This window comes from Neofelis nebulosa, chromosome 6, assembly GCF_028018385.1.
Source record: "Neofelis nebulosa isolate mNeoNeb1 chromosome 6, mNeoNeb1.pri, whole genome shotgun sequence".
In the NCBI taxonomy this organism is placed as follows: Eukaryota; Metazoa; Chordata; class Mammalia; order Carnivora; family Felidae; genus Neofelis; species Neofelis nebulosa.
Genome location: NC_080787.1, coordinates 29,422,575 through 29,430,088, shown reverse-complemented (window position 1 = coordinate 29,430,088; position 7,514 = coordinate 29,422,575).

Sequence of the window (7,514 nt, the reverse complement as noted above, 5' to 3'; positions counted from 1 at the left end):
TTGAGAATGACCCATAAAAGCAAAAATGGATAAGTTGCACTTCATTGAAATTCAAAATTTGCTCTTCAAAAGGCAGCATAGGAAAATGAAAAGACAAACTACAGACCTAGAGAAAATACTGTGAAGTCACACATTTGGTAAAGGACTTGTATCCTGAATATACAACAAACTCTTACAAATCAACAATATAACAATCCAGTTGTTTAAAATGGACAACTGATTGGAAAGACATCTCATCAATGAAGATATATAAATGAATGGTTACAAAGTACATAAAAAAATGCTCAAAGTCAGTCATTAAGGAGATGCAAATTAAAATCACAATGAAAACATTTACACCCACTAGAAGAGCTATAATTAAAAAGACAGACAAGAGTAAATGTTAGCAAGGATTTGGAGTGCCCAGTACCCTCATCATACATGTTGGTGGGAAAGTAAAGTGGTACAGGTGTTTTGAAAAACAGTTTAGCAGTTTCTTTAAAAATTATCTCCCATGTGACCTTACAATTTTTTTTCTGGGTATCTACCCAAGAGAAATGAAAACAGGAACACTCAAGGCTTTGCTCATGAATGTTCATAGCAGCAGTATTCACAACAGCCAAAAATCGGCAGCTACCCAAATGTCCATCAAATTGGTCCAATGAATAGAAAGAGATGATGTGATACATCCATTCAAATGGAATACTACTCAATAATAAAAAGGAATGAAGTACCAATCCCTGCTACAATATGGATAAACAAAAACATTGTACTAAGCAAAAAAAGCCAGAAATGAAGGCCACACACTATATAGTTTCATTTGTTTGAAATGTCCAGAGAAGACAAATCTAGACACAAAAAATAGATTAGTAGTTGCCCGGGTCTGAAAGCAGGAACAGGGATCAACTGTAAGCAAAATCTTATTGGGGCGATAAAAATGTTAAAAAAAAAACTTTTCTGTGGTGGTAATTGTCCAACTCATGAAGCTTCCTAAAACATGGCTGGATTGTATACTTAGAGTGGGTGAATGTTATATGCAAGTTATACTTCAATAAATTAATTTAGAAAAAAGAAAACCTAGTAATACGATAAATAAAAAGTAAACTTGTTCAAAGAAAAAAAGAACAAAGCACTGCTGAACATTTGTGGTAACCAAGCTTTTCCAGGTGACCAAGGCTGGAATCCAATTATACCCAAACTTGTTGGGTTATCTGGAGCCAAAGAAAGGGAAAGGGGAATGGTGAGTGGGGAAAAGTCAAGACTCTTACTCTTCTCCTGGGATGAACACCACATAATGCATAGTTTTGTAATTAATAGAAAAATCAGTGGCAATTTAAAACTAAATTCTATCTCATTTTATCTCAGAATACTTGAAAGGCTAATGATGTTACAGAACATCACGATGTATTTACAACCCAGTTTGATATTAGGCCCTTAATATTTCCAAGTGACAGTGAGTAAGTAGCTAAATTCTGTGCACTAAAAAATAAAAATAAAAAATAAGAGGGTTTAAAAAAACTAGATAAAAATATAAATGGAGCCATTTAAAAATTAATCTCCTCCAAAATATTAAGTAATGTTTTAGTTCATTACTTCTGTAATGGTTTCACAATTTGTTCATCTAGTTATATCCTTTTTTTACTTTCATATAAAATGTAAATGCACGTCACTGAGTAAATATACTGTGGATAAAATAATACGTGTGAAATTCAATAGGAACAAAGTACATTGTGAAAATACTGTTCATAAATAAATTTCCAAGGCTGACATGACTTTCGTATAATTTTTGTTAAATATTTTTCCCTTTCTCTGACTTATTTATTAAAACTTAAAATTCTCTACAGAGAATTTACATGACTAGAACAATGAATCTCCATATACCCTTCACAGAGATTCACTAAATGTTACACTTAATGTACTATATTTTACATATTAATTAATTACATATTAATTACATATTAATTAGTTACATATTAATTAATTAGTTACATATGTAACTAAATGTTACACTTAATGTACTATATTTTATATATTCACTAAATGTTACACTTAATGTACTATATTTGCTGTGTCTCTTTTCTGAGAGTAAGTTACAGACCACATGAACCTTTATCCCTAAATACATTAGCATATGTCTCCTGAGAATAAAGACACTTTCTCACATAACAGGATCCATTCACAAATTACACAGCACATTTAGTTGGCATGTCTTTTTAGTCTACTTTTATATATTCAAGAAACAATCACGCAGTCTTTTTTTGTTTTTTAACCCTTCATGACATTGACATTTTTGGAGACTCCAGAACACTTTCTTCACAAAATATCGCTCAATTTGAATTGCCTCATTGTTTCTTCATGTTTGAAACTGGGCAAACCATTGAGCACGAAAACCACACAAGTGATGTGTCTTTCTCAGAACGTCACAACAGGCAGCACATGGTGCAGCTTGTAGCGTGACCGGTTATGTTAAATTTGGTGGTCTGATTAAGGCGGCATCTGCCAGTTTTCTCCAATGTAAACTTACCCTTTTTCTCTTTGTAATTAATAAGTAACTCTGAAAATTTATGGATATCCTATTCTCCAATAGTCTATCATCCTAAGAGTTTAGTGTTTACTCTTGCCTATATCAATTATTACCACAGGAATTATTAAGTGGTGATTTTCTAATTCTATCATTTCTTCTACATTTATTACTTGGTATTCACCAAGAGAACAGCTCCCCAACTCTATCCTGGTCCCCTTTGCTTATTAGTATCACCATGAACTTATGGATTTTTAAAAATGAATATATGTCCCCTATATTATTCATTTTGATGCTCAAAGTTTTCCAGATTTGGTCCATTCAGGGCACATCTGAGTGAGTTCCTTGTACTTCTGACATGCCACCATTATTTTTTGAGTATTTGCTTACTTTCTGGCATAACAAGTTGTTCAAAGCTCACATTGTATATTTCCAACTCTATTTCTATAATCTGCCATTTCTCAAAGAAGTCCTGGTTCCTTTTAGAGAATGGTATTTAGAAATTAAGAGAAAGACAATGGGAATGTTCTTTGATACTGGGATGTCATTGCTTCTAGCTGGTTCAGGGACAGAGCTAGGAAATATAACTTTTTAAAAATCATGAGTTCATACCTGTATATTTCTAATTCCAACTCAACACCATAGGATTCTTTCTTCCCCTTCCCTCATTCCTTATATGTATTTCCCTCTCATTATTTGGCCCTGAAAATGAAAAAACACAATAAAATGCTTGCTACAAGGTAAAATTCATGCTACTGCGTGACTATTCTAAACAATGAGGGCAAGTCTAAGAGTGTTCACACCCAATTTTTAAAAACTCCATTCTACAGCATGAATCATCATTTTCTTAGTTTTTGGAATTGGAGGAAGGGTATATTTATGTTTACATTCTTGGGAATGCTTTTCTGCCTTCTAAATTAGAAGTGAATTTCAGGAGCTAGAAGAAGCTTATGATAGTAACAGGGCATGAAATTACAGAAGTGCAAAGCCTAAGTCATGCTCTTCTGACCAAATGTTGGCCTGCTTTTCCCAAGAGGGTAAGGTTCAGGCAAGGAATTTTCCATAGGGAAAAATACTTCAGTACAGAGGGTACTAGTGGCTGATGGAGAGATGGCTGAAAACTTCACATACTTTTAGGGATGTGTTATTTCCTGTTAAAAATAAAACTTGTATTTTTAGGTAGAAAATAGCTATTATGTAATGGTTCATAACAGGTTCTTAGATTTTATGCTCTATGCTCAAAAGCATTGAATTTGTGTGTGTGTGTGTGTGTGTGTGTGTGTGTGCAAAAGGACCATAGCAGCTGGCAAAATGGTAAAATGGCATTATACAGAAACATTTTCTGGGTGGGCATAGAAGGATGAATACCCTCATATACTTCTGATTGGAATGGAAATTGCTATAATCCTTATGGAAGGTAATTTGGCCATATCCTCTGACTCACAACTGCATTCCTAAGAATTTTGCCCCAAAGAGATAGAGTTGTAAACAAAAAAAAATCTTTGAAATCATCCATGATGATGACATTATTTATTATATTTCAAACCCTAAAAGAGAAGTACAAGCTGGTTAAGTAGATATGGTACTTCCATGAGAAAGAATATTATGCTTCCATTAAGTCACATGTAGAAGAATGTTTAACAATATGAGAAAAGATGAATGTGAAGGGAGGAGGGGGCAGATTATAGAATAGTATATGAATGAAATTCCAGTCTTGACTAAAAAAAGATACTCTATAAATATATAGATGAATGCTAATACAGATAGATACAGTTTGGAAAAATGGGTAAGGTTGCTACACCCAAATATTAACAATGGTTATCTCTAGAGTAGGGATGAGAATTAGGTTTACACTTTTCAAGAATTGCCAGTTTTTCTAAAAACACGTATTTTCTTTTTAATCTGAAAAAAATTTCTATTAAAATAATAAATGCCATAATAAAGAGACATCCTAGTGGGTAAAGCTTGTGCTTTGAAAACAGCTTAGGCTTGCATTTGAGATTTATTTGCTGTGTGAACTCAGAAAAATTGCTCTGTTTTCCTGAAGCCAGGTTTTTTTTCATCTGTTAAATGAAGATAACATTTACCTTACAGGGTCACTTAGATATAAGAAATGAGATAAAAATAGCTGATGCATCAGAGAGACTTGATGAAATATCAGCCTTTATCATTACCATTGGTAATATCATTGTTATTAATATTACCAAATCTCATTTAAAAATAAAAGATATCAATTGAAAAACTTGAAGTTTAAAGTCTAAGGAAGAAAAATACTCCCAAGTATCTCAATTTTCTTAACCACAGTATAAGATCACTTACTGTTACTGTATGCCAGGGCCTTTTCAGCCTATGGCTACAAACTTGAAATATATTTTTCATTCATTGGAATACACACATTTAGAAAGTACATAACAACTATACATATAGCTAAGAAATAATTATAAACCACCACCAAAACTAGAATATTACCAGCATCCCCAAATCCCATTCCTTTGTCCTCTTTCTTGAATTAACCACTAATTTGAGTTTTTTATAATTATTTCTTTGATTTTCTTTGTAGTTTTGCCACTTACATATGCACACTAAATACATCGTTTTGTTTTGCCAGTTTGGGATTTGTATGTAAATGTATTCATACTCTTTGCATTATTTTGTATCTTTTCATCAGTTAAAGCTTTCTGTGATTCGTCATATTATTGAGGATAGCTGTCTTTGTCATTTTTCATTGTTGTGCAATATATCAGGGTATAAATACTATAAAATTTATACATGTACCCTACTAATGATGAACATTTTGGATATTTTTGGTGTGGGACTTTTATGAATATTATGTATACATGATGTATATGTATATTTTCAATGTATACACCAGCATAAACTCCTGCCAACACTATAAGAATGTTTTTGTTGCTCCGTATCTTTAACAATAACTCTTTTTTTAATTGTTTTAAATATATTTATTTTTGAGAGAGAGAGATGAACAGAGACAGAAAGTGAGCTAGGGAGGGGCAGAGAGAGAGAGGGAGACACAGAATCCAAAGCAGGCTCCAGGCTCTGAACTGTCAGCACAGAGCCTGACACGGGGCTCGAACTCAGGAACCGTAAGATCATGACCTGAGCCGAAATCAGACACTTAACCAACTGAGCCACCCAGGTGCCCCATCTTTAACAATAACTCTTACTGATCTAGTGGATGTACAATAATACATTATTTTTTGTTTATATTGCACTTCTGTCTACTGAAGGCCTGAGAACACTTTCATGTATGTATATAATTTGGTTTTTGTCTTTTATTAAGTGCATATTTCTTTGCTCACTTTTTATTAAGTTTACTATATTTTTTATTACCATGTATTTTTAATGTATTTTATTATTACTATTAATTAAATTTAAATATTTTTAAATATTTTTTAATAATATAAAAACTGTGCTTGACAGTAATGTGTATTACAGATATCTTCTCCCTAGAAGGCTTATAAAGTCAGAGGAAGAAATAAAAGGTGTGAGGATTTTTTGGAACAAGAGAGAAGGTCAATATCACTCAATAACCACATAACGTTGATGGTGTGCATAACCATGAACATAGATGTAACACTGAGTAGAAATGATGATAGCAGACATCCTGCTTCTGTTCCTGATTTCAAAAGGAAAGATTTCACCATTTCACAGTTAAGATTAATATTCGCTGTAGAATTTTTGTGGATTCTCATTATCATATTAAGAAAATTCCCTTTTAGTTTTCTAAGAGTTTTTAAATGAATGGATGTTAAGTTTTATTAAGTGCTTTTATTTTTGTGAGTCTTTTGAGATGATTGCATGATTTTCTCCTTTAATCCATCAATGTGGCTATTTATATTATTGATCTTCTAGTGTAAATCAACCTTCAGTTTTTGGAATAACTCAACTTGGTTATTCGTTATTATCCTTTTCATATATTACTGAATGAGATTTGTTAATATTTTATTTTTAAGATTTTTCCACCTATAGTTCTTGAGTAGGATTAGCCTGCAATTTTTCTTTTAACAAAAGTCCTCATGGGGTTTTCAGCCTTCTTTCTGTTTTAATATATGCATTTAAGGCTACAAATTTATCTCTGAATATTGTTTTAGGCACATTTCTCAGGCTTTGAAATGTAATATTTTTGTATCCTTGAGCTCAAAATATATTCTTATTTCCATTCTGATTTCTTCTTTGACTCATGGGTTATCCAAAATGTGTTTCTTTCTCTAGAGAAGGTCTCTCTGTCCCTTTGTTAAGCCCTGGGAGCACTTCTCAGAAATTCAAGACTTAACAAATTTTCGGCTTGAGGCTCAACCCAGGAATGCATGACCAGGCTGCAGATTTCTCACAAAACTGAGCCTGCTGGCACATTACTCAAAGATAGGCACTTTTAACATTATTGTCTCTGTGCTGTTGCTCAGTGCCGAGGGAACCTTCTCCAAGGTCTCAAGGGAGTAATTATGGGGAGCTGGATTTACTTCTCATTTACTGTCAGCATCAGGGTATTGCGCTTTGGAGGGTGCCAGCTTAATGGAGGAAGGTCTAGTAGACCCCTCAGCTTGGGCAGACCCCAAGCGTGCCTACTGTCATCCTCACCATGAAATCACAGTCTATGCTCTTTTGTGTCTGGCTTTTTTCACTCAACATGATGCTTGTGAAAGTCTTGTATGTTGTTGCATATATCAGTAGTTCATTCTGTTCTATTACAAGGTAGTATTGCACTGTGGGAATTGACCACAGTTTGTTTATCCCTTCACCTACTGATTTACATTGTTTCTAGGTGTTTTTTGTTTTAGTTTGGTTTCGAGTTTTTGCTATGAAGAATAAAGATTCTATAAACGTTCTTCTACAAGTTTTCTTGTGGACAGGTTTTCATCTCTTTTCAGGAAATACCTAGGAGTACAAGTGATAGGTCACAGGATGAGTGTATGTTTAATTTTATAAGAAACCAAGAAGTTTTTCAAAGTGCTTGTACCATTTATGCTTCTACCAGCAACGTACTACCAACGTGTGA